Source organism: Stenella coeruleoalba (genome assembly GCF_951394435.1).
Source record: "Stenella coeruleoalba genome assembly, chromosome: 1".
Classification (NCBI taxonomy): domain Eukaryota; kingdom Metazoa; phylum Chordata; class Mammalia; order Artiodactyla; family Delphinidae; genus Stenella; species Stenella coeruleoalba.
Genome location: NC_137169.1, coordinates 122,838,364 through 122,866,237, shown reverse-complemented (window position 1 = coordinate 122,866,237; position 27,874 = coordinate 122,838,364). Strand labels below are relative to the sequence as shown.

Below are 27,874 nucleotides of genomic sequence, written 5' to 3'. Positions count from 1 at the left end.
TTACATTCCGTGTATTACTGATATCTTATGATGTTTCTTTTTCTGTGTGACTTATTTCAGTTAGAATCATCATACCTGAATCCACTCATTGTGCTGCTAAGGGCCTGATGACACAGATTTCATTGCTGAGTGATATTGCTTTGTAAGTAAATACCACAACTTCTTTATCCATTTTTCACTTTCTGCGATGTTGAACTTGTACTGTAAACGAGGTTCTTGTAAACAGAGCCGTTCCAAACTTTGGGGTGGCTGTGTCTTTTTGATTTTAATTTCCCTAAGCTATAGGACCATAAGTGGAAGTGCCCTAGGTTCTGTTGCTTTGTTTTTTAGATGTTTCAGGAAACACAATACACTTCTCCCGAGTGGTTGTTGGCAATTTACATCCCGCCCATCAGCATAACAAAGCTCCCAGTTCTCCATGGCCTGTCCTGCCTTTCTGGATTTTACACTTTTTTCAGATGGCCCTTTTGACCGGGGGGAAGTGAGACTTCATTGTAGTGCAGATTTCCTTTGCAAGCTTGCTTGGTTGGCCAAAAAGGGCGTATGCGTTTTTTCCTGAATATATTCAGGAAAAAACGCATACGCCCTTTTTGGCCAAGTGCATCATTGTGGACGTTCTGCCTCTTTTCCTATGCTTTCAATGCAATTCCAGTCTACCTCCTGAAATCGGTTTCCTGCAATTCTGCCCCGCTTTCAAGTCCTCTTGGCAGCCTTACTTCAGTCTATTTTTGGACGATAGCTGTCATTTATAACTCTGCAGGTTTGTGAATTACAGTGCCCCTGAGCTCCTTTCTTCAACTCGCTTTCTTGTGACCTGGCCGCAACACCGCAGGATGGCTTCAGGCCCTAATCTGGTTCCGGCACGGCACGCTGAGCCTTTGGTTAATTCCTCTTCCTGGTGGGAAATGAGAGTTAAATTTGCCCGTCCAGACACCTCCAGCTAGTCTCTCATTGGTTCTCGCTATTCCTGTTCATCTTCCGCAGAAATTGCAAACTGGGCCAAACAGGATGTTAAAGGGACTGACTCTCCAAGTCGGGAGAGTGTTAGTAAAGCGTCTGGAATGTTGCACCCGAGTACCAGGGGAGGAAAACTGAGACATATTTGAACACGTCTCCCGTTCACATGGTTGATCATACTCTGGGTTCCACATGCATGTTTTAGCTGAAGGAAGAATACCTAAAACCTGGAGAGTTGAGACCCGTGGAATGGGTACCATGCAATATGACTTCAAAGGGTCTTCATTTGCTCACCGAACCTCTCCAATCCTATCACTGCTGCGTTTATGCCCCTGTACACATGCTTGATTCTCTTTCGGAGACATAGCAATCCATAGGTTTTAAGATACTTACTAGTCAGGTACATTCTTAGGCGTTTAATATGCGGTGTTGAGTCCATTTCGTTGAGCAAGGAGTAGCTCTTGTCTATTCCATATTTGGCTTAAGGAACTTTATCTGTGCTCATTTCAATCTCTGGTTTTATGCAGCACCCCAACTCACCTTTCCCCTTAAGCAAGCATAAGTTGGTTTTCGAAATTTGAGACCCTGTTCTGTTCTGTAATTCAGTTCCTGTGTAGCCAAGTTTACATTCCGTGTATTACTGATATCTTATGATGTTTCTTTTTCTGTGTGACTTATTTCAGTTAGAATCATCATACATGAATCCACTCATTGTGCTGCTAAGGGCCTGATGACACAGATTTCATTGCTGAGTGATATTGCTTTGTAAGTAAATACCACAACTTCTTTATCCATTTTTCACTTTCTGCGATGTTGAACTTGTACTGTAAATGAGGTTCTTGTAAACAGAGGCGTCCCAAACTTTGGGGTGGCTGTGTCTTTTTGATTTTAATTTCCCTAAGCTATAGGACCATAAGTGGAAGTGCCCTAGGCTCTGTTGCTTTGTTTTTTAGATGTTTCAGGAAACACCATACACTTCTCCCGAGTGGTTGTTGCCAATTTACATCCCGCCCATCAGCATAACAAGGCTCCCAGTTCTCCATGGCCTGTCCTGCCTTTCTGGATTTTACACTTTTTTCAGATGGCCCTTTTGACCGGGGTGGGGGGGAAGTGAGACTTCATTGTAGTGCAGATTTCCTTTGCAAGCTTGCTTGGTTGGCCAAAAAGGGCGTATGCGTTTTTTCCTGAATATATTCAGGAAAAAACGCATACGCCCTTTTTGGCCAAGTGCATCATTGTGGATGTTCTGCCTCTTTTCCTATGCTTTCAATGCAATTCCAGTCTACCTCCTGAAATCGGTTTCCTGCAATTCTGCCCCGCTTTCAAGTCCTCTTGGCAGCCTTACTTCAGTCTATTTTTGGACGATAGCTGTCATTTATAAGTCTGCGGGTTTGTGAATTACAGTGCCCCTGAGCTCGTTTCTTCAACTTGCTTTCTTGTGACCTGGCCGCAACACCGCAGGATGGCTTCAGGCCCTAATCTGGTTCCGGCACGGCACGCTGAGCCTTTGGTTATTTCCTCTTCCTGGTGGGAAATGAGAGTTAAATTTGCCCGTCCAGACACCTCCAGCTAGTCTCTCATTGGTTCTCGCTATTCCTGTTCATCTTCCGCAGAAATTGCAAACTGGGCCAAACAGGAGGTTAAAGGCGCTGACTCTCCAAGTTGGGAGAGTGTTAGTAAAGCGTCTGGAATGTTGCACCCGAGTACCAGGGGAGGAAAACTAAGACATATTTGAACACGTCTCCCGTTCACATGGTTGATCATACTTGGGTTCCACATGCATGTTTTAGCTGAAGGAAGAATACCTTAAACCTGGGTATTTGAAACCCGTGGAATGGGTACCATGCAATATGACTTCAAAGGGTCTTCATTTGCTCACCGAACCTCTCCAATCCTATCACTGCTGCGTTTATGCCCCTGTACACATGCTTGATTCTCTTTCGGAGACATAGCAATCCATAGGTTTTAAGATACTTACTAGTCAGGTACATTCTTAGGTGTTTAATATGCGGTGTTGAGTCCATTTCGTTGAGCAAGGAGTAGCTCTTGTCTATTCCATATTTGGCTTAAGGAACTTTATCTGTGCTCATTTCAATCTCTGGTTTTATGCAGCACCCCAACTCACCTTTCCCCTTAAGGAAGCATAAGTTGGTTTTCGAAATTTGAGACCCTGTTCTGTTCTGTAATTCAGTTCCTGTGTAGCCAAGTTTACATTCCGTGTATTACTGATATCTTATGATGTTTCTTTTTCTGTGTGACTTATTTCAGTTAGAATCATCATACCTGAATCCACTCATTGTGCTGCTAAGGGCCTGATGACACAGATTTCATTGCTGAGTGATATTGCTTTGTAAGTAAATACCACAACTTCTTTATCCATTTTTCACTTTCTGCGATGTTGAACTTGTACTGTAAACGAGGTTCTTGTAAACAGAGCCGTTCCAAACTTTGGGGTTGTTGTGTCTTTTTGATTTTAATTTCCCTAATCTATAGGACCATAAGTGGAAGTGCCCTAGGCTCTGTTGCTTTGTTTTTTAGATGTTTCAGGAAACACCATACACTTCTCCCGAGTGGTTGTTGGCAATTTACATCCCGCCCATCAGCATAACAAAGCTCCCAGTTCTCCATGGCCTGTCCTGCCTTTCTGGATTTTACACTTTTTTCAGATGGCCCTTTTGACCGGGGGGAAGTGAGACTACATTGTAGTGCAGATTTCCTTTGCAAGCTTGCTTGGTTGGCCAAAAAGGGCGTATGCGTTTTTTCCTGAATATATTCAGGAAAAAACGCATACGCCCTTTTTGGCCAAGTGCATCATTGTGGATGTTCTGCCTCTTTTCCTATGCTTTCAATGCAATTCCAGTCTACCTCCTGAAATCGGTTTCCTGCAATTCTGCCCCGCTTTCAAGTCCTCTTGGCAGCCTTACTTCAGTCTATTTTTGGACGATAGCTGTCATTTATAACTCTGCGGGTTTGTGAATTACAGTGCCCCTGAGCTCGTTTCTTCAACTCACTTTCTTGTGACCTGGCCGCAACACCGCAGGATGGCTTCAGGCCCTAATCTGGTTCCGGCACGGCACGCTGAGCCTTTGGTTATTTCCTCTTCCTGGTGGGAAATGAGAGTTAAATTTGCCCGTCCAGACACCTCCAGCTAGTCTCTCATTGGTTCTCGCTATTCCTGTTCATCTTCCGCAGAAATTGCAAACTGGGCCAAACAGGAGGTTAAAGGCGCTGACTCTCCAAGTGGGGAGAGTGTTAGTAAAGCGTCTGGAATGTTGTACCCGAGTACCAGGGTACGAAAACTGAGACATATTTGAACACGTCTCCCGATCACATGGTTGATCATACTCTGGGTTCCACATGCATGTTTTAGCTGAAGGAAGAATATCTAAAACCTGGGTAGTTGAAACCCGTGGAATGGGTACCTTGCAATATGACTTCAAAGGGTCTTCATTTGCTCACCGAACCTCTCCAATCCTATCACTGCTGCGTTTATGCCCCTGTACACATGCTTGATTCTCTTTCGGAGACATAGCAATCCATAGGTTTTAAGATACTTACTAGTCAGGTACATTTTTAGGCGTTTAATATGCGGTGTTGAATCCATTTCGTTGAGCAAGGAGTAGCTCTTGTCTATTCCATATTTGGCTTAAGGAACTTTATCTGTGCTCATTTCAATCTCTGGTTTTATGCAGCACCCCAACTCACCTTTCCCCTTAAGCAAGCATAAGTTGGTTTTCTAAATTTGAGACCCTGTCCTGTTCTGTAATTCAGTTCCTGTGTAGCCAAGTTTACATTCCGTGTATTACTGATATCGTATGATGTTTCTTTTTCAGTGTGACTTATTTCAGTTAGAATCATCATACCTGAATCCACTCATTTTGCTGCTAAGGGCCTGATGACACAGATTTCATTGCTGAGTGATATTGCTTTGTAAGTAAATACCACAACTTCTTTATCCATTTTTCACTTTCTGCGATGTTGAACTTGTACTGTAAATGAGGTTCTTGTAAACAGAGCCATTCCAAACTTTGGGGTGGCTGTGTCTTTTTGATTTTAATTTCCCTAAGCTATAGGACCATAAGTGGAAGTGCCCTAGGTTCTGTTGCTTTGTTTTTTAGATGTTTCAGGAAACACCATACACTTCTCCCGAGTGGTTGTTGGCAATTTACATCCCGCCCATCAGCATAACAAGGCTCCCAGTTCTCCATGGCCTGTCCTGCCTTTCTGGATTTTACACTTTTTTCAGATGGCCCTTTTGACCGGGGGGGGGGAAGTGAGACTTCATTGTAGTGCAGATTTCCTTTGCAAGCTTGCTTGGTTGGCCAAAAAGGGCGTATGCGTTTTTTCCTGAATATATTCAGGAAAAAACGCATACGCCCTTTTTGGCCAAGTGCATCATTGAGGACGTTCGGCCTCTTTTCCTATGCTTTCAATGCAATTCCAGTCTACCTCCCGAAATCGGTTTCCTGCAATTCTGCCCCGCTTTCAAGTCCTCTTGGCAGCCTTACTTCAGTCTATTTTTGGACGATAGCTGTCATTTATAACTCTGCAGGTTTGTGAATTACAGTGCCCCTGAGCTCCTTTCTTCAACTCGCTTTCTTGTGAGCTGGCCGCAACACCGCAGGATGGCTTCAGCCCCTAATCTGGTTCCGGCACGGCACGCTGAGCCTTTGGTTAATTCCTCTTCCTGGTAGGAAATGAGAGTTAAATTTGCCCGTCCAGACACCTCCAGCTACTCTCTCATTGGTTCTCGCTATTCCTGTTCATCTTCCGCAGAAATTGCAAACTGGGGCAAACAGGAGGTTAAAGGCACTGACTCTCCAAGTAGGGAGAGTGTTAATAAAGCGTCTGGAATGTTGCACCCGAGTACCAGGGTACGAAAACTGAGACATATTTGAACACGTCTCCCGATCACATGGTTGATCATACTCTAGGTTCCACATGCATGTTTTAGCTGAAGGAAGAATACCTTAAACCTGGGTAGTTGAAACCCGTGGAATGGGTACCATGCTATATGACTTCAAAGGGTCTTCATTTGCTCACTGAACCTCTCCAATCCTATCACTGCTGCGTTTATGTCCCTGTACAAATGCTTGATTCTCTTTCGGAGACATAGCAATCCATAGGTTTTAAGATACTTACAAGTCAGGTACATTCTTAGGCGTTTAATATGCTGTGTTGAGTCCATTTCATTGAGCAAGGAGTAGCTCTTGTCTATTCCATATTTGGCTTAAGGAACTTTATCTGTGCTCATTTCAATCTCTGGTTTTATGCAGCACCCCAACTCACCTTTACCCTTAAGCAAGCATAAGTTGGTTTTCTAAATTTGAGACCCTGTTCTGTTCTGTAATTCAGTTCCTGTGTAGCCAAGATTACATTCCGTGTATTACTGATATCTTATGATGTTTCTTTTTCTGTGTGACTTATTTCAGTTAGAATCATCATACCTGAATCCACTCATTGTGCTGCTAAGGGCCTGATGACACAGATTTCATTGCTGAGTGATACTGCATTGTAAGTAAATACCACAACTTCTTTATCCATTTTTCACTTTCTGCGATGTTGAACTTGTACTGTAAACGAGGTTCTTGTAAACAGAGGCGTCCCAAACTTTGGGGTGGCTGTGTCTTTTTGATTTTAATTTCCCTAAGCTATAGGACCATAAGTGGAAGTGCCCTAGGTTCTGTTGCTTTGTTTTTTAGATGTTTCAGGAAACACCATACACTTCTCCCGAGTGGTTGTTGGCAATTTACATCCCGCCCATCAGCATAACAAGGCTCCCAGTTCTCCATGGCCTGTCCTGCCTTTCTGGATTTTACACTTTTTTCAGATGGCCCTTTTGACCGGGGGGAAGTGAGACTTCATTGTAGTGCAGATTTCCTTTGCAAGCTTGCTTGGTTGGCCAAAAAGGGCGTATGTGTTTTTTCCTGAATATATTCAGGAGAAAACGCATATGCCCTTTTTGGCCAAGTGTATCATTGTGGACGTTCTGCCTCTTTTCCTATGCTTTCAATGCAATTCCAGTCTACCTCCTGAAATTGGTTTCCTGCAATTCTGCCCCGCTTTCAAGTCCTCTTGGCAGCCTTACTTCAGTCTATTTTTGCACGATAGCTGTCATTTATAACTCTGCAGGTTTGTGAATTACAGTGCCCCTGAGCTCCTTTCTTCAACTCGCTTTCTTTTGAGCTGGCCGCAACACCGCAGGATTGCTTCAGGCCCTAATCTGGTTCCGGCATGGCACGCTGAGCCTTTGGTTAATTCCTCTTCCTGGTGGGAAATGAGAGTTAAATTTGCCCGTCCAGACACCTCCAGCTAGTCTCTCATTGGTTCTCCCTATTCCTGTTCATCTTCCGCAGAAATTGCAAACTGGGCCAAACAGGAGGTTAAAGGCACTGACTCTCCAAGTGGGGAGAGTGTTAGTAAAGCGTCTGGAATGTTGCACCAGAGTACCAGGGGACGAAAACTGAGACATATTTGAAAACGTCTCCTGATCACACGGTTGATCATACTCTGGGTTCCACATGCATGTTTTAGCTGAAGGAAGAATCCCTTAAACCTGGAAAGTTGAGACCCGTGGAATGGGTACCATGCAATATGACTTCAAAGGGTCTTCATTTGCTCACCGAACCTCTCCAATCCTATCACTGCTGCGTTTATGCCCCTGTACACACGCTTGATTCTCTTTTGGAGACATAGCAATCCATAGGTTTTAAGATACTTACTAGTCAGGTACATTCTTATGCATTTAATATGGGGTGTTGAGTCCATTTCGTTGAGCAAGGAGTAGCTCTTGTCTATTCCATATTTGGCTAAAGGAACTTTATCTGTGCTCATTTCAATCTCTGGTTTCATGCAGCACCCCAACTCACCTTTACCCTTAAGCAAGCAAAAGTTGGTTTTCTAAATTTGAGACCCTGTTCTGTTTTGTAATTCAGTTCCTGTGTAGCCAAGTTTATATTCCGTGCATTAGTGATATCTTATGATGTTTCTTTTTCTGTGTGACTTATTTCAGTTAGAATCATCATAGCTGAATCCACTCATTATGCTGCTACAGGCCTGTTGACATAGATTTCATTGCTGAGGGATATTGCATTGTACGTAATACCACAACTTCTTTATCCATTTTTCACTTTCTGCGATGTTGAACTTGTACTGTAAATGAGGTTCTTGTAAACAGAGCCATTCCAAACTTTGGGGTGGCTGTGTCTTTTTGATTTTAATTTCCCTAAGCTATAGGACCATAAGTGGAAGTGCCCTAGGTTCTGTTGCTTTGTTTTTTAGATGTTTCAGGAAACACCATACACTTCTCCCGAGTGGTTGTTGGCAATTTACATCCCGCCCATCAGCATAACAAGGCTCCCAGTTCTCCATGGCCTGTCCTGCCTTTCTGGATTTTACACTTTTTTCAGATGGCCCTTTTGACCGGGGGGGGGGAAGTGAGACTTCATTGTAGTGCAGATTTCCTTTGCAAGCTTGCTTGGTTGGCCAAAAAGGGCGTATGCGTTTTTTCCTGAATATATTCAGGAAAAAACGCATACGCCCTTTTTGGCCAAGTGCATCATTGAGGACGTTCGGCCTCTTTTCCTATGCTTTCAATGCAATTCCAGTCTACCTCCCGAAATCGGTTTCCTGCAATTCTGCCCCGCTTTCAAGTCCTCTTGGCAGCCTTACTTCAGTCTATTTTTGGACGATAGCTGTCATTTATAACTCTGCAGGTTTGTGAATTACAGTGCCCCTGAGCTCCTTTCTTCAACTCGCTTTCTTGTGAGCTGGCCGCAACACCGCAGGATGGCTTCAGCCCCTAATCTGGTTCCGGCACGGCACGCTGAGCCTTTGGTTAATTCCTCTTCCTGGTAGGAAATGAGAGTTAAATTTGCCCGTCCAGACACCTCCAGCTACTCTCTCATTGGTTCTCGCTATTCCTGTTCATCTTCCGCAGAAATTGCAAACTGGGGCAAACAGGAGGTTAAAGGCACTGACTCTCCAAGTAGGGAGAGTGTTAATAAAGCGTCTGGAATGTTGCACCCGAGTACCAGGGTACGAAAACTGAGACATATTTGAACACGTCTCCCGATCACATGGTTGATCATACTCTAGGTTCCACATGCATGTTTTAGCTGAAGGAAGAATACCTTAAACCTGGGTAGTTGAAACCCGTGGAATGGGTACCATGCTATATGACTTCAAAGGGTCTTCATTTGCTCACTGAACCTCTCCAATCCTATCACTGCTGCGTTTATGTCCCTGTACAAATGCTTGATTCTCTTTCGGAGACATAGCAATCCATAGGTTTTAAGATACTTACAAGTCAGGTACATTCTTAGGCGTTTAATATGCTGTGTTGAGTCCATTTCATTGAGCAAGGAGTAGCTCTTGTCTATTCCATATTTGGCTTAAGGAACTTTATCTGTGCTCATTTCAATCTCTGGTTTTATGCAGCACCCCAACTCACCTTTACCCTTAAGCAAGCATAAGTTGGTTTTCTAAATTTGAGACCCTGTTCTGTTCTGTAATTCAGTTCCTGTGTAGTCAAGATTACATTCCGTGTATTACTGATATCTTATGATGTTTCTTTTTCTGTGTGACTTATTTCAGTTAGAATCATCATACCTGAATCCACTCATTGTGCTGCTAAGGGCCTGATGACACAGATTTCATTGCTGAGTGATACTGCATTGTAAGTAAATACCACAACTTCTTTATCCATTTTTCACTTTCTGCGATGTTGAACTTGTACTGTAAACGAGGTTCTTGTAAACAGAGGCGTCCCAAACTTTGGGGTGGCTGTGTCTTTTTGATTTTAATTTCCCTAAGCTATAGGACCATAAGTGGAAGTGCCCTAGGTTCTGTTGCTTTGTTTTTTAGATGTTTCAGGAAACACCATACACTTCTCCCGAGTGGTTGTTGGCAATTTACATCCCGCCCATCAGCATAACAAGGCTCCCAGTTCTCCATGGCCTGTCCTGCCTTTCTGGATTTTACACTTTTTTCAGATGGCCCTTTTGACCGGGGGGAAGTGAGACTTCATTGTAGTGCAGATTTCCTTTGCAAGCTTGCTTGGTTGGCCAAAAAGGGCGTATGTGTTTTTTCCTGAATATATTCAGGAGAAAACGCATATGCCCTTTTTGGCCAAGTGTATCATTGTGGACGTTCTGCCTCTTTTCCTATGCTTTCAATGCAATTCCAGTCTACCTCCTGAAATCGGTTTCCTGCAATTCTGCCCCGCTTTCAAGTCCTCTTGGCAGCCTTACTTCAGTCTATTTTTGCACGATAGCTGTCATTTATAACTCTGCAGGTTTGTGAATTACAGTGCCCCTGAGCTCCTTTCTTCAACTCGCTTTCTTTTGAGCTGGCCGCAACACCGCAGGATTGCTTCAGGCCCTAATCTGGTTCCGGCATGGCACGCTGAGCCTTTGGTTAATTCCTCTTCCTGGTGGGAAATGAGAGTTAAATTTGCCCGTCCAGACACCTCCAGCTAGTCTCTCATTGGTTCTCCCTATTCCTGTTCATCTTCCGCAGAAATTGCAAACTGGGCCAAACAGGAGGTTAAAGGCACTGACTCTCCAAGTGGGGAGAGTGTTAGTAAAGCGTCTGGAATGTTGCACCAGAGTACCAGGGGACGAAAACTGAGACATATTTGAAAACGTCTCCTGATCACACGGTTGATCATACTCTGGGTTCCACATGCATGTTTTAGCTGAAGGAAGAATCCCTTAAACCTGGAAAGTTGAGACCCGTGGAATGGGTACCATGCAATATGACTTCAAAGGGTCTTCATTTGCTCACCGAACCTCTCCAATCCTATCACTGCTGCGTTTATGCCCCTGTACACACGCTTGATTCTCTTTTGGAGACATAGCAATCCATAGGTTTTAAGATACTTACTAGTCAGGTACATTCTTATGCATTTAATATGGGGTGTTGAGTCCATTTCGTTGAGCAAGGAGTAGCTCTTGTCTATTCCATATTTGGCTAAAGGAACTTTATCTGTGCTCATTTCAATCTCTGGTTTCATGCAGCACCCCAACTCACCTTTACCCTTAAGCAAGCAAAAGTTGGTTTTCTAAATTTGAGACCCTGTTCTGTTTTGTAATTCAGTTCCTGTGTAGTCAAGTTTATATTCCGTGCATTAGTGATATCTTATGATGTTTCTTTTTCTGTGTGACTTATTTCAGTTAGAATCATCATAGCTGAATCCACTCATTATGCTGCTACAGGCCTGTTGACATAGATTTCATTGCTGAGGGATATTGCATTGTACGTAATACCACAACTTCTTTATCCATTTTTCACTTTCTGCGATACTGAACTTGTACTGTAAACGAGGTTCTTGTAAACAGAGCCGTCCCAAACTTTGGGGTGGCTGTGTCTTTTTGATTTTAATTTCCCTAAGCTATAGGACCATAAGTGGAAGTGCCCTAGGCTCTGTTGCTTTGTTTTTTAGATGTTTCAGGAAACACCCTACACTTCTCCAGAGTGGCTGTTGGCAATTTACATCCCGCCGATCAGCATAACAAGGCTCCCAGTTCTCCATGGCCTGTCCTGCCTTTCTGGATTTTACACTTTTTTCAGATGGCCCTTTTGACCTGGGGACAGTGAGAGTACATTGTAGTGCAGATGTCCTTTGCAAGCTTGCTTGGTTATCCAGAAAGTGCGTATGCGTTTCTTCCTAGGAAAAAACGCATATTCCCTTTTTGGCCAAGTGCATCATTGTGGACGTTCTGCCTCTTTTCCTATGCTTTAAATGCAATTCCAGTCTACCTCCTGAAATCGGTTTCCTGCAATTCTGCCCCGCTTTCAAGTCCTCTTGGCAGCCTTACTTCAGTCTATTTTTGGACGATAGCTGTCATTTATAACTCCTCAGGTTTGTGAATTACAGTGCCCCTGAACTCCTTTCTTCAACTCGCTTTCTTTTGAGCTGGCCGCAACACTGCAGGATTGCTTCAGGCCCTAATCTGGTTCCGGCATGGCACGCTGAGCCTTTGGTTAATTCCTCTTCCTGGTGGGAAATGAGAGTTAAATTTGCCCGTCCGGACACCTCCAGCTAGTCTCTCATTGGTTCTCCCTATTCCTGTTCATCTTCCGCAGAAATTGCAAACTGGGCCAAACAGGAGGTTAAAGGCACTGACTCTCCAAGTGGGGAGAGTGTTAGTAAAGCGTCTGGAATGTTGCACCAGAGTACCAGGGGACGAAAACTGAGACATATTTGAAAACGTCTCCTGATCACACGGTTGATCATACTCTGGGTTCCACATGCATGTTTTAGCTGAAGGAAGAATCCCTTAAACCTGGAGAGTTGAGACCCGTGGAATGGGTACCATGCAATATGACTTCAAAGGGTCTTCATTTGCTCACCGAACCTCTCCAATCCTATCACTGCTGCGTATATGCCCCTGTACACACGCTTGATTCTCTTTCGGAGACATAGCAATCCATAGGTTTTCAGATACTTACTAGTCAGTTACATACTTAGGCGTTTAATATGGGGTGTTGAGTCCATTTCGTTGAGCAAGGAGTAGCTCTTGTCTATTCCATATTTGGCTAAAGGAACTTTATCTGTGCTCATTTCAATCTCTGGTTTCATGCAGCACCCCAACTCACCTTTACCCTTAAGCAAGCAAATGTTGGTTTTCTAAATTTGAGACCCTGTTCTGTTTTGTAATTCAGTTCCTGTGTAGCCAAGTTTATATTCCGTGCATTAGTGATATCTTATGATGTTTCTATTTCTGTGTGACTTATTTCAGTTAGAATCATCATAGCTGAATCCACTCATTATGCTGCTACAGGCCTGTTGACATAGATTTCATTGCTGAGGGATATTGCATTGCACGTAAGTACCACAAGTACTTTATCCACTTTTCACTTTCTGTGATATTGAACTTGTACGGTAAACGAGGTTTTTGTAAACAGAGGCGTCCCAAACTTTGGGGTGGCTGTGTCTTTTTGATTTTAATTTCCCTAAGCTATAGGACTATAAGTGGAAGTGCCCTAGGCTCTGTTGCTTTGTTTTTTAGATGCTTCAGGAAACACCATACACTTCTCCTGAGTGTCTGTTGGCAGTTTACATCCCGCCCATCAGCATAACAAGGCTCCCAGTTCTCCATGGCCTGTCCTGCCTTTCTGGATTTTACACTTTTTTCAGATGGCCCTTTTGACCGGGGGGAAGTGAGACTTCATTGTAGTGCAGATTTCCTTTGCAAGCTTGCTTGGTTGGCCGAAAAGGGCGTATGCGTTTTTTCCTGAATATATTCAGGAAAAAACGCATACGCCCTTTTTGGCCAAGTGCATCATTGTGGACGTTCTGCCTCTTTTCCTATGCTTTCAATGCAATTCCAGTCTACCTCCTGAAATCGGTTTCCTGCAATTCTGCCCCGCTTTCAAGTCCTCTTGCAGCCTTACTTCAGTATATTTTTGGACGATAGCTGTCATTTATAACTCTGCAGGTTTGTGAATTACAGTGCCCCTGAGCTCCTTTCTTCAACTCACTTTCTTGTGAGCTGGCCGAAACACCGCAAAATGGCCTCAGGCCCTAATCTGTGTCCGGTACGGCACGCTGAACCTTTGGTTAATTTCTCTTCCTGGTGGGAAATGAGAGTTCAATTTGCCCGTCCAGACACCTCCAGCTAGTCTCTCATTGGTTCTCACTATTCCTGTTCATCTTCCGCAGAAATTGCAAACTGGGCCAAACAGGAGGTTAAAGGCGCTGACTCTCCAAGTGGGGAGAGTGTTAGTAAAGCGTCTGGAATGTTGCACCCGAGTACCAGGGGACGAAAACTGAGACATATTTGAAAACGTCTCCCGTTCACACGGTTGATCATACTCTGGGTTCCACATGCATGTTTTAGCTGAAGGAAGAATACCTTAAACCTGGAGAGTTGAGACCCGTGTAATGGGTACCATGCAATATGACTTCAAAGGGTCTTCATTTGCTCATCGAACCTCTCCAATCCTATCACTGCTGCGTTTATGCCCCTGTACACACGCTTGATTCTCTTTTGGAGACATAGCAATCCATAGGTTTTACGATACTTACTAGTCAGGTACATTCTTAGGCGTTTAATATGCGGTGTTGAGTCCATTTCGTTGAGCAAGGAGTAGCTCTTGTCTATCCCATATTTGACTTAAGGAACTTTATCTGTGCTCATTTCAATCTGTGGTTTTATGCAGCACCCCAACTCACCTTTACCCTTAAGCAAGCATAAGTTGGTTTTCTAAATTTGAGACCCTGTTCTGTTTTGGAATGCAGTTCCTGTGTAGCCAAGTTTACATTCCGTGTATTAGTGATATCTTATGATGTTTCTTTTTCTGTGTGACTTATTTCAGTTAGAATCATCGTACCTGAATCCACTCATTATGCTGCTACGGGCCTGATGACATAGATTTCATTGCTGAGTGATACTGCGTTGTAAGTAAATACCACAAGTTCTTTATCCATTTTTCACTTTCTGCGATGTTGAACTTGTACTGTAAACGAGGTTCTTGTAAACAGAGCCATTCCAAACTTTGGGGTGGCTGTGTCTTTTTGATTTTAATTTCCCTAAGCTATAGGACCATAAGTGGAAGTGCCCTAGGTTCTGTTGCTTTGTTTTTTAGATGTTTCAGGAAACACCATACACTTCTCCCGAGTGGTTGTTGGCAATTTACATCCCGCCCATCAGCATAACAAGGCTCCCAGTTCTCCATGGCCTGTCCTGCCTTTCTGGAGTTTACACTTTTTTCAGATGGCCCTTTTGACCGGGGGGAAGTGAGACTTCATTGTAGTGCAGATTTCCTTTGCAAGCTTGCTTGGTTGGCCAAAAAGGGCGTATGCGTTTTTTCCTGAATATATTCAGGAAAAAACGCATACGCCCTTTTTGGCCAAGTGCATCATTGTGGACGTTCTGCCTCTTTTCCTATGCTTTCAATGCAATTCCAGTCTACCTCCTGAAATCGGTTTCCTGCAATTCTGCCCCGCTTTCAAGTCCTCTTGGCAGCCTTCCTTCAGTCTATTTTTGGACGATAGCTGTCATTTATAACTCTGCAGGTTTGTGAATTACAGTGCCCCTGAGCTCCTTTCTTCAACTCGCTTTCTTTTGAGCTGGCCGCAACACCGCAGGATGGCTTCAGGCCCTAATCTGGTTCCGGCACGGCACACTGAGCCTTTGGTTATTTCCTCTTCCTGGTGGGAAATGAGAGTTAAATTTGCCCGTCCAGACACCTCCAGCTAGTCTCTCATTGGTTCTCGCTATTCCTGTTCATCTTCCGCAGAAATTGCAAACTGAGCCAAACAGGTGGTTAAAGGCGCTGACTCTCCAAGTGGGGAGAGTGTTAGTAAAGCGTCTGGAATGTTGCACCCGAGTACCAGGGGAGGAAAACTGAGACTTATTTGAACACGTCTCCCGTTCACATGGTTGATCATACTTGGGTTCCACATGCATGTTTTAGCTGAAGGAAGAATACCTTAAACCTGGAGAGTTGAGACCCGTGTAATGGGTACCATGCAATATGACTTCAAAGGGTCTTCATTTGCTCACCGAACCTCTCCAATCCTATCACTGCTGCGTTTATGCCCCTGTACACACGCTTGATTCTCTTTTGGAGACATAGCAATCCATAGGTTTTACGATACTTACTAGTCAGGTACATTCTTAGGCGTTTAATATGCGGTGTTCAGTCCATTTCGTTGAGCAAGGAGTAGCTCTTGTCTATTCCATATTTGACTTAAGGAACTTTATCTGTGCTCATTTCAATCTGTGGTTTTATGCAGCACCCCAACTCACCTTTACCCTTAAGCAAGCATAAGTTGGTTTTCTAAATTTGAGACCCTGTTCTGTTTTGGAATGCAGTTCCTGTGTAGCCAAGTTTACATTCCGTGTATTACTGATATCTTATGATGTTTCTTTTTCTGTGTGACTTATTTCAGTTAGAATCATCGTACCTGAATCCACTCATTATGCTGCTACGGGCCTGATGACATAGATTTCATTGCTGAGTGATACTGCGTTGTACCACAACTTCTTTATCCATTTTTCACTTTCTGCGATGTTGAACTTGTACTGTAAACGAGGTTCTTGTAAACAGAGGCGTCCCAAACTTTGGGGTGGCTATGTCTTTTTGATTTTAATTTCCCTAAGCTATAGGACCATAAGTGGAAGTGCCCTAGGCTCTGTTGCTTTGTTTTTTAGATGTTTCAGGAAACACCATACACTTCTCCCGAGTGGTTGTTGGCAATTTACATCCCGCCCATCAGCATAACAAGGCTCCCAGTTCTCCATGGCCTGTCCTGCCTTTCTGGATTTTACACTTTTTTCAGATGACCCTTTTGACGGGGGGAAGTGAGACTTCATTGTAGTGCAGATTTCCTTTGCAAGCTTGCTTGGTTGGCCAAAAAGGGCGTATGCGTTTTTTCCTGAATATATTCAGGAAAAAACGCATACGCCCTTTTTGGCCAAGTGCATCATTGTGGACGTTCGGCCTCTTTTCCTATGCTTTCAATGCAATTCCAGTCTACCTCCTGAAATCGGTTTCCTGCAATTCTGCCCCGCTTTCAAGTCCTCTTGGCAGCCTTCCTTCAGTCTATTTTTGGACGATAGCTGTCATTTATAACTCTGCAGGTTTGTGAATTACAGTGCCCCTGAGCTCCTTTCTTCAACTCGCTTTCTTTTGAGCTGGCCGCAACACCGCAGGATGGCTTCAGGCATTAATCTGGTTCCGGCACGGCACACTGAGCCTTTGGTTATTTCCTCTTCCTGGTGGGAAATGAGAGTTAAATTTGCCCGTCCAGACACCTCCAGCTAGTCTCTCATTGGTTCTCGCTATTCCTGTTCATCTTCCGCAGAAATTGCAAACTGGGCCAAACAGGAGGTTAAAGGCGCTGACTCTCCAAGTGGGGAGAGTGTTAGTAAAGCGTCTGGAATGTTGCACCCGAGTACCAGGGGAGGAAAACTGAGACATATTTGAACACGTCTCCCGTTCACATGGTTGATCATACTTGAGTTCCACATGCATGTTTTAGCTGAAGGAAGAATACCTTAAACCTGGATAGTTGAGACCCGTGTAATGGGTACCATGCAATATGACTTCAAAGGGTCTTCATTTGCTCACCGAAGCTCTCCAATCCTATCACTGCTGCGTTTATGCCCCTGTACACACGCTTGATTCTCTTTTGGAGACATAGCAATCCATAGGTTTTAAGATACTTACTAGTCAGGTACATTCTTAGGCGTTTAATATGGGGTGTTGAGTCCATTTCGTTGAGCAAGGAGTAGCTCTTGTCTATTCCATATTTGGCTTAAGGAACTTTATCTGTGCTCATTTCAATCTCTGGTTTTATGCAGCACCCCAACTCACCTTTCCCCTTAAGCAAGCATAAGTTGGTTTTCTAAATTTGAGTCCCTGTTCTGTTGTGGAATTCAGTTCCTGTGTAGCCAAGTTTACATTCTGTGTATTAGTGATATCTTATGATATTTCTTTTTCTGTGTGACTTATTTCAGTTAGAATCATCGTACCTGAATCCACTCATTATGCTGCTACGGGCCTGATGACATAGATTTCATTGCTGAGTGATACTGCATTGTACGTAAGTACCACAAGTTCTTTATCCATTTTTCAGTTTCTGTGATATTGAACTTGTACGGTAAACGAGGTTCTTGTAAACAGAGGCGTCCCAAACTTTGGGGTGGCTGTGTCTTTTTTATTTTAATTTCCCTAAGCTATAGGACCATAAGTGGCAGTGCCCTAGGCTCTGTTGCTTTGTTTTTTAGATGTTTCAGTAAACACCATACACTTCTCCCGAGTGGTTGTTGGCAATTTACATCCCGCCCATCAGCATAACAATGCTCCCAGTTCTCCATGGCCTGTCCTGCCTTTCTGGATTTTACACTTTTTTCAGATGGCCCTTTTGACCGGGGGGAAGTGAGACTTCATTGTAGTGCAGATTTCCTTTGCAAGCTTGCTTGGTAGGCCAAAAAGGGCGTATGCGTTTTTTCCTGAATATATTCAGGAAAAAACGCATACGCCCTTTTTGGCCAAGTGCATCATTGTGGACGTTCTGCCTCTTTTCCTATGCTTTCAATGCAATTCCAGTCTACCTCCTGAAATCGGTTTCCTGCAATTCTGCCCCGCTTTCAAGTCCTCTTGGCAGCCTTACTTCAGTCTATTTTTGGACGATAGCTGTCATTTATAACTCTGAAGGTTTGTGAATTACAGTGCCCCTGAGCTCCTTTCTTCAACTCAGTTTCTTTTGAGCTGGCCGCAACACCGCAGGATGGCTTCAGGCCCTAATCTGGTTCCGGTACGGTACGCTGAGCCTTTGGTTATTTCCTCTTCATGTTGGGAAATGAGAGTTAAATTTGCCCGTCCAGACACCTCCAGCTAGCCTCTCATTGGTTCTCGCTATTCCTGTTCATCTTCCGCAGAAATTGCAAACTGTGCCAAACAGGAGGTTAAAGGCGCTGACTCTCCAAGTGGGGAGAGTGTTAGTAAAGCGTCTGGAATGTTGCACCCGAGTACCAGGGGAGGAAAACTGAGACATATTTGAACACGTCTCCCGATCACATGGTTGATCATACTCTGGGTTCCACATGCATGTTTTAGCTGAAGGAAGAATACCTAAAACCTGGGTAGTTGAAACCCGTGGAATGGGTACCATGCAATATGACTTCAAAGGGTCTTCATTTGCTCACCGAACCTCTCCAATCCTATCACTGCTGCGTTTATGCCCCTGTACACACGCTTGATTCTCTTTTGGAAACATAGCAATCCATAGGTTTTAAGATACTTACTAGTCAGGTACATTCTTAGGCGTTTAATATGCGGTGTTGAGTCCATTTCATTGAGCAAGGAGTAGCTCTTGTCTATTCCATATTTGGCTTAAGGAACTTTATCTGTGCTCATTTCAATCTCTGGTTTTATGCAGCAACCCAACTCACCTTTCCCCTTAAGCAAGCATAAGTTGGTTTTCTAAATTTGAGTCCCTGTTCTGTTGTGGAATTCAGTTCCTGTGTAGCCAAGATTACATTTCGTGTATTAGTGATATCTTATGATGTTTCTTTTTCTGTGTGACTTATTTCAGTTAGAATCATCGTACCTGAATCTACTCATTATGCTGCTACGGGCCTGATGACACAGATTTCATTGCTGAGTGATACTGCTTTGTAAGTAAATACCACAACTTCTTTATCCATTTTTCACTTTCTGCGATGTTGAACTTGTACTGTAAACGAGGTTCTTGTAAACAGAGCCGTTCCAAACTTTGGGGTGGCTGTGTCTTTTTGATTTTAATTTCCCTAAGTTATAGGACCATAACTGGAAGTGCCCTAGGTTCTTTTGCTTTGTTTTTTAGATGTTTCAGGAAACACCATACACTTCTCCCGAGTGGTTGTTGGCAATTTACATCCCGCCCATCAGCATAACAATGCTCCCAGTTCTCCATGGCCTGTCCTGCCTTTCTGGATTTTACACTTTTTTCAGATGGCCCTTTTGACCGGGGGGAAGTGAGACTTCATTGTAGTGCAGATTTCCTTTGCAAGCTTGCTTGGTTGGCCAAAAAGGGCGTATGCGTTTTTTCCTGAATATATTCAGGAAAAAATGCATACGCCCTTTTTGGCCAAGTGCATTATTGTGTACGTTCTGCCTCTTGTCCTATGCTTTCAATGCAATTCCAGTCTACCTCCTGAAATCGGTTTCCTGCAATTCTGCCCCGCTTTCAAGTCCTCTTGGCCGCCTTACTTCAGTCTATTTTTGGATGATAGCTGTCATTTATAACTCTGCAGGTTTGTGAATTACAGTGCCCCTGAGCTCCTTTCTTCAACTCGCTTTCTTGTGAGCTGGCCGCAACACCGCAGGATGGCTTCAGGCCCTAAACTGGTTCCGGCACGGCACACTGAGCCTTTGGATATTTCCTCTTCCTGGTGGGAAATGAGGGTTAAATTTGCCCGTCCAGACACCTCCAGCTAGCCTCTCATTGGTTCTCGCTATTCCTGTTCATCTTCCACAGAAATTGCAAACTGGGCCAAACAGGAAATTAAAGGGACTGACTCTCCAAGTGGGGAGAGTGTTAGTAAAGCATCTGGAATGTTGCACCCGAGTACCAGGGGAGGAAAACTGAGACATATTTGAACACGTCTCCCGTTCACATGGTTGATCATACTTGGGTTCCACATGCATGTTTTAGCTGAAGGAAGAATACCTAAAACCTGGGTAGTTGAAACCCGTGGAATGGGTACCATGCAATATGACTTCAAAGGGTCTTCATTTGCTCACCGAACCTCTCCAATCCTATCACTGCTGCGTTTATGCCCCTGTACACATGCTTGATTCCCTTTCAGAGACATAGCAATCCATAGGTTTTAAGATACTTACTAGTCAGGTACATTCTTAGGCGTTTAATATGCGGTGTTGAGTCCATTTCGTTGAGCAAGGAGTAGCTCTTGTCTATTCCATATTTGGCTTAAGGAACTTTATCTGTGCTCATTTCAATCTCTGGTTTTATGCAGCACCCCAACTCACCTTTCCCCTTAAGCAAGCATAAGTTGGTTTTCTAAATTTGAGACCCTGTTCTGTTCTGTAATTCAGTTCCTGTGTAGCCAAGTTTACATTCCGTGTATTACTGATATCTTATGATGTTTCTTTTTCTGTGTGACTTATTTCAGTTAGCATCATCATACCTGAATCCACTCATTGTGCTGCTAAGGGCCTGATGACACAGATTTCATTGCTGAGTGATATTGCTTTGTAAGTAAATACCACAACTTCTTTATCCATTTTTCACTTTCTGCGATGTTGAACTTGTACTGTAAACGAGGTTCTTGTAAACAGAGCCGTTCCAAACTTTGGGGTGGCTGTGTCTTTTTGATTTTAAATTCCCTAAGCTATAGGACCATAAGTGGAAGTGCCCAAGGCTCTGTTGCTTTGTTTTTTAGATGTTTCATGAAACACCATACACTTTTCCCCAGTGGTTGTTGGCAATTTACATCCCGCCCATCAGCATAACAAGGCTCCCAGTTCTCCATGGCCTGTCCTGCCTTTCTGGATTTTACACTTTTTTCAGATGGCCCTTTTGACCGGGGGGAAGTGAGACTTCATTGTAGTGCAGATTTCCTTTGCAAGCTTGCTTGGTTGGCCAAAAAGGGCGTATGCGTTTTTTCCTTAATATATTCAGGAAAAAACGCATACGCCCTTTTTGGGCAAGTGCATCATTGTGGACGTTCTGCCTCTTTTCCTATGCATTCAATGCAATTCCAGTCTACCTCCTGAAATCGGTTTCCTGCAATTCTGCCCCGCTTTCAAGTCCTCTTGGCAGCCTTACTTCAGTCTATTTTTGGACAATAGCTGTCATTTATAACTCTGCAGGTTTGTGAATTACAGTGCCCCTGAGCTCCTTTCTTCAACTCGCTTTCTTGTGACCTGGCCGCAACACCACAGGATGGCTTCAGCCCCTAATCTGGTTCTGGCACGGCACGCTGAGCCTTTGGTTAATTCCTCTTCCTGGTGGGAAATGAGAGTTAAATTTGCCCGTCCAGACACCTCCAGCTAGTCTCTCATTGGTTCTCGCTATTCCTGTTCATCTTCCGCAGAAATTGCAAACTGGGGCAAACAGGAGGTTAAAGGCGCTGACTCTCCAAGTCGGGAGAGTGTTAGTAAAGCGTCTGGAATGTTGCACCCGAGTACCAGGGGAGGAAAACTGAGACATATTTGAACACGTCTCCCGTTCACATGGTTGATCATACTCTGGGTTCCACATGCATGTTTTAGCTGAAGGAAGAATACCTAAAACCTGGGTAGTTGAAACCCGTGGAATGGGTACCATGCAATATGACTTCAAAGGGTCTTCATTTGCTCACCGAACCTCTCCAATCCTATCACTGCTGCGTTTATGCCCCTGTACACATGCTTGATTCTCTTTCGGAGACATAGCAATCCATAGGTTTTAAGATACTTACTAGTCAGGTACATTCTTAGGCGTTTAATATGCGGTGTTGAGTCCATTTCGTTGAGCAAGGAGTAGCTCTTGTCTATTCCATATTTGGCTTAAGGAACTTTATCTGTGCTCATTTCAATCTCTGGTTTTATGCAGCACCCCAACTCACCTTTCCCCTTAAGCAAGCATAAGTTGGTTTTCTAAATTTGAGACCCTGTTCTGTTCTGTAATTCAGTTCCTGTGTAGCCAAGTTTACATTCCGTGTATTACTGATATCTTATGATGTTTCTTTTTCTGTGTGACTTATTTCAGTTAGAATCATCATACCTGAATCCACTCATTGTGCTGCTAAGGGCCTGATGACACAGATTTCATTGCTGAGTGATATTGCTTTGTAAGTAAATACCACAACTTCTTTATCCATTTTTCACTTTCTGCGATGTTGAACTTGTACTGTAAACGAGGTTCTTGTAAACAGAGCCGTTCGAAACTTTGGGGTGGCTGTGTCTTTTTGATTTTAAATTCCCTAAGCTATAGGACCATAAGTGGAAGTGCCCTAGGCTCTGTTGCTTTGTTTTTTAGATGTTTCAGGAAACACCATACACTTCTCCCCAGTGGTTGTTGGCAATTTACATCCCGCCCATCAGCATAACAAGGCTTCCAGTTCTCCATGGCCTGTCCTGCCTTTCTGGATTTTACACTTTTTTCAGATGGCCCTTTTGACCGGGGGGAAGTGAGACTTCATTGTAGTGCAGATTTCCTTTGCAAGCTTGCTTGGTTGGCCAAAAAGGGCGTATGCGTTTTTTCCTGAATATATTCAGGAAAAAACGCATACGCCCTTTTTGGCCAAGTGCATCATTGTGGACGTTCTGCCTCTTTTCCTATGCTTTCAATGCAATTCCTGTCTACCTCCTGAAATCGGTTTCCTGCAATTCTGCCCCGCTTTCAAGTCCTCTTGGCAGCCTTACTTCAGTCTATTTTTGGACGATAGCTATCATTTATAACTCTGCAGTTTTTTGAATTGCAGTGCCCCTGAGCTCCTTTCTTCAACTCGCTTTCTTGTGACCTGGCCGCAACACCACAGGATGGCTTCAGGCCCTAATCTGGTTCCGGCACGGCACACTGAGCCTTTGGTTATTTCCTCTTCCTGGTGGGAAATGAGAGTTAAATTTGCCCGTCCAGACACCTCCAGCTAGCCTCTCATTGGTTCTCGCTATTCCTGTTCATCTTCCGCAGAAATTGCAAACTGGGCCAAACAGGAGGTTAAAGGCGCTGACTCTCCAAGTGGGGAGACTGTTAGTAAAGCATCTGGAATGTTGCACCCGAGTACCAGGGGAGGAAAACTGAGACATATTTGAACACGTCTCCCGTTCACATGGTTGATCATACTTGGGTTCCACATGCATGTTTTAGCTGAAGGAAGAATACCTTAAACCTGGAGAGTTGAGACCCGTGTAATGGGTACCATGCAATATGACTTCAAAGGGTCTTCATTTGCTCACCGAACCTCTCCAATCCTATCACTGCTGCGTTTATGCCCCTGTACACACGCTTGATTCTCTTTTGGAGACATAGCAATCCATAGGTTTTACGATACTTACTAGTCAGGTACATTCTTAGGCGTTTAATATGCGGTGTTGAGTCCATTTCGTTGAGCAAGGAGTAGCTCTTGTCTATCACATATTTGACTTAAGGAACTTTATCTGTGCTCATTTCAATCTGTGGTTTTATGCAGCACCCCAACTCACCTTTACTCTTAAGCAAGCATAAGTTGGTTTTCTAAATTTGAGACCCTGTTCTGTTTTGGAATGCAGTTCCTGTGTAGCCAAGTTTACATTCCGTGTATTAGTGATATCTTATGATGTTTCTTTTTCTGTGTGACTTATTTCAGTTAGAATCATCGTACCTGAATCCACTCATTATGCTGCTACGGGCCTGATGACATAGATTTCATTGCTGAGTGATACTGCGTTGTAAGTAAATACCACAAGTTCTTTATCCATTTTTCACTTTCTGCGATGTTGAACTTGTACTGTAAACGAGGTTCTTGTAAACAGAGCCGTTCCAAACTTTGGGGTGGCTGTGTCTTTTTCATTTTAATTTCCCTAAGCTATAGGACCATAAGTGGAAGTGCCCTAGGTTCTGTTGCTTTGTTTTTTAGATGTTTCAGGAAACACCATACACTTCTCCCGAGTGGTTGTTGGCAATTTACATCCCGCCCATCAGCATAACAAGGCTCCCAGTTCTCCATGGCCTGTCCTGCCTTTCTGGATTTTACACTTTTTTCAGATGGCCCTTTTGACCGGGGGGAAGTGAGACTTCATTGTAGTGCAGATTTCCTTTGCAAGCTTGCTTGGTTGGCCAAAAAGGGCGTATGCGTTTTTTCCTGAATATATTCAGGAAAAAACGCATACGCCCTTTTTGGCCAAGTGCATCATTGTGGACGTTCTGCCACTTTTCCTATGCTTTCAATGCAATTCCAGTCTACCTCCTGAAATCGGTTTCCTGCAATTCTGCCCCGCTTTCAAGTCCTCTTGGCAGCCTTACTTCAGTCTATTTTTGGACGATAGCTGTCATTTATAACTCTGCAGGTTTGTGAATTACAGTGCCCCTGAGCTCCTTTCTTCAACTCGCTTTCTTTTGAGCTGGCCGCAACACCGCAGGATGGCTTCAGGCCCTAATCTGGTTCCGGCACGGCACACTGAGCCTTTGGTTATTTCCTCTTCCTGGTGGGAAATGAGAGTTAAATTTGCCCGTCCAGACACCTCCAGCTAGCCTCTCATTGGTTCTCGCTATTCCTGTTCATCTTCCGCAGAAATTGCAAACTGAGCCAAACAGGAGGTTAAAGGCGCTGACTCTCCAAGTGGGGAGAGTGTTAGTAAAGCGTCTGGAATGTTGCACCCGAGTACCAGGGGAGGAAAACTGAGACATATTTGAACACGTCTCCCGTTCACATGGTTGATCATACTTGGGTTCCACATGCATGTTTTAGCTGAAGGAAGAATACCTTAAACCTGGAGAGTTGAGACCCGTGTAATGGGTACCATGCAATATGACTTCAAAGGGTCTTCATTTGCTCACCGAACCTCTCCAATCCTATCACTGCTGCGTTTATGCCCCTGTACACACGCTTGATTCTCTTTTGGAGACATAGCAATCCATAGGTTTTACGATACTTACTAGTCAGGTACATTCTTAGGCGTTTAATATGCGGTGTTGAGTCCATTTCGTTGAGCAAGGAGTAGCACTTGTCTATTCCATATTTGGCTTAAGGAACTTTATCTGTGCTCATTTCAATCTCTGGTTTTATGCAGCACCCCAACTCACCTTTACCCTTAAGCAAGCATAAGTTGGTTTTCTAAATTTGAGACCCTGTTCTGTTCTGTAATTCAGTTCCTGTGTAGCCAAGTTTCCATTCCGTGTATTACTGATATCTTATGATGTTTCTTTTTCTGTGTGACTTCTTTCAGTTAGAATCATCATACCTGAATCCACTCATTGTGCTGCTAAGGGCCTGATGACACAGATTTCATTGCTGAGTGATACTTCATTGTAAGTAAATACCACAAGTTCTTTATCCATTTTTCACTTTCTGCGATGTTGAACTTGTACTGTAAACGAGGTTCTTGTAAACAGAGGCGTCCCAAACTTTGGGGTGGCTGTGTCTTTTTGATTTTAATTTCCCTAAGGTATAGGACCATAAGTGGAAGTGCCCTAGGTTCTGTTGCTTTGTTTTTTAGATGTTTCAGGAAACACCATACACTTCTCCCGAGTGGTTGTTGGCAATTTACATCCCGCCCATCAGCATAACAAGGCTCCCAGTTCTCCATGGCCTGTCCTGCCTTTCTGGATTTTACACTTTTTTCAGATGGCCCTTTTGACAGGGGGGAAGTGAGACTTCATTGTAGTGCAGATTTCCTTTGCAAGCTTGCTTGGTTGGCCAAAAAGGGCGTATGCGTTTTTTCCTGAATATATTCAGGAAAAAACGCATACGCCCTTTTTGGCCAAGTGCATCATTGTGGACGTTCTGCCTCTTTTCCTATGCTTTCAATGCAATTCCAGTCTACCTCCTGAAATCGGTTTCCTGCAATTCTGCCCCGCTTTCAAGTCCTCTTGGCAGCCTTACTTCAGTCTATTTTTGGACGATAGCTGTCATTTATAACTCTGCAGGTTTGTGAATTACTGTGCCCCTGAGCTCCTTTCTTCAACTCGCTTTCTTTTGAGCTGGCCGCAACACCGCAGGATGGCTTCAGGCCCTAATCTGGTTCCGGCACGGCACACTGAGCCTTTGGATATTTCCTCTTCCTGGTGGGAAATGAGAGTTAAATTTGCCCGTCCAGACACCTCCAGCTAGCCTCTCATTGGTTCTCGCTATTCCTGTTCATCTTCCGCAGAAATTGCAAACTGAGCCAAACAGGAGGTTAAAGGCGCTGACTCTCCAAGTGGGGAGAGTGTTAGTAAAGCGTCTGGAATGTTGCACCCGAGTACCAGGGGAGGAAAACTGAGACATATTTGAACACGTCTCCCGTTCACATGGTTGATCATACTTGGGTTCCACATGCATGTTTTAGCTGAAGGAAGAATACCTTAAACCTGGAGAGTTGAGACCCGTGTAATGGGTACCATGCAATATGACTTCAAAGGGTCTTCATTTGCTCACCGAACCTCTCCAATCCTATCACTGCTGCGTTTATGCCCCTGTACACACGCTTGATTCTCTTTTGGAGACATAGCAATCCATAGGTTTTACGATACTTACTAGTCAGGTACATTCTTAGGCGTTTAATATGCGGTGTTGAGTCCATTTCGTTGAGCAAGGAGTAGCACTTGTCTATTCCATATTTGGCTTAAGGAACTTTATCTGTGCTCATTTCAATCTCTGGTTTTATGCAGCACCCCAACTCACCTTTACCCTTAAGCAAGCATAAGTTGGTTTTCTAAATTTGAGACCCTGTTCTGTTCTGTAATTCAGTTCCTGTGTAGCCAAGTTTCCATTCCGTGTATTACTGATATCTTATGATGTTTCTTTTTCTGTGTGACTTCTTTCAGTTAGAATCATCATACCTGAATCCACTCATTGTGCTGCTAAGGGCCTGATGACACAGATTTCATTGCTGAGTGATACTTCATTGTAAGTAAATACCACAAGTTCTTTATCCATTTTTCACTTTCTGCGATGTTGAACTTGTACTGTAAACGAGGTTCTTGTAAACAGAGGCGTCCCAAACTTTGGGGTGGCTGTGTCTTTTTGATTTTAATTTCCCTAAGGTATAGGACCATAAGTGGAAGTGCCCTAGGTTCTGTTGCTTTGTTTTTTAGATGTTTCAGGAAACACCATACACTTCTCCCGAGTGGTTGTTGGCAATTTACATCCCGCCCATCAGCATAACAAGGCTCCCAGTTCTCCATGGCCTGTCCTGCCTTTCTGGATTTTACACTTTTTTCAGATGGCCCTTTTGACAGGGGGGAAGTGAGACTTCATTGTAGTGCAGATTTCCTTTGCAAGCTTGCTTGGTTGGCCAAAAAGGGCGTATGCGTTTTTTCCTGAATATATTCAGGAAAAAACGCATACGCCCTTTTTGGCCAAGTGCATCATTGTGGACGTTCTGCCTCTTTTCCTATGCTTTCAATGCAATTCCAGTCTACCTCCTGAAATCGGTTTCCTGCAATTCTGCCCCGCTTTCAAGTCCTCTTGGCAGCCTTACTTCAGTCTATTTTTGGACGATAGCTGTCATTTATAACTCTGCAGGTTTGTGAATTACTGTGCCCCTGAGCTCCTTTCTTCAACTCGCTTTCTTTTGAGCTGGCCGCAACACCGCAGGATGGCTTCAGGCCCTAATCTGGTTCCGGCACGGCACACTGAGCCTTTGGATATTTCCTCTTCCTGGTGGGAAATGAGAGTTAAATTTGCCTGTCCAGACACCTCCAGCTAGCCTCTCATTGGTTCTCGCTATTCCTGTTCATCTTCCGCAGAAATTGCAAACTGAGCCAAACAGGAGGTTAAAGGCGCTGACTCTC

General features: G+C 43.9%; 1 long non-coding RNA gene across 16 annotated transcripts in view; it reads left to right on the top strand.

The window, feature by feature from the left end:
- LOC307186525 overlaps positions 1 to 27,874 on the top strand; it is a 2,785,769-nt gene that overhangs the window by 913,160 nt on the left and 1,844,735 nt on the right. The window contains exon 1 of one of the 16 annotated variants that reach the window (XR_013828375.1): positions 19,752 to 19,809. The exons of the other annotated variants lie outside the window; for them this stretch is intronic. This is a non-coding gene — a long non-coding RNA (uncharacterized lncRNA). Of the gene's footprint in view, positions 1 to 19,751; positions 19,810 to 27,874 lie in introns of those variants that run through there. 16 annotated transcript variants of the gene reach the window in all.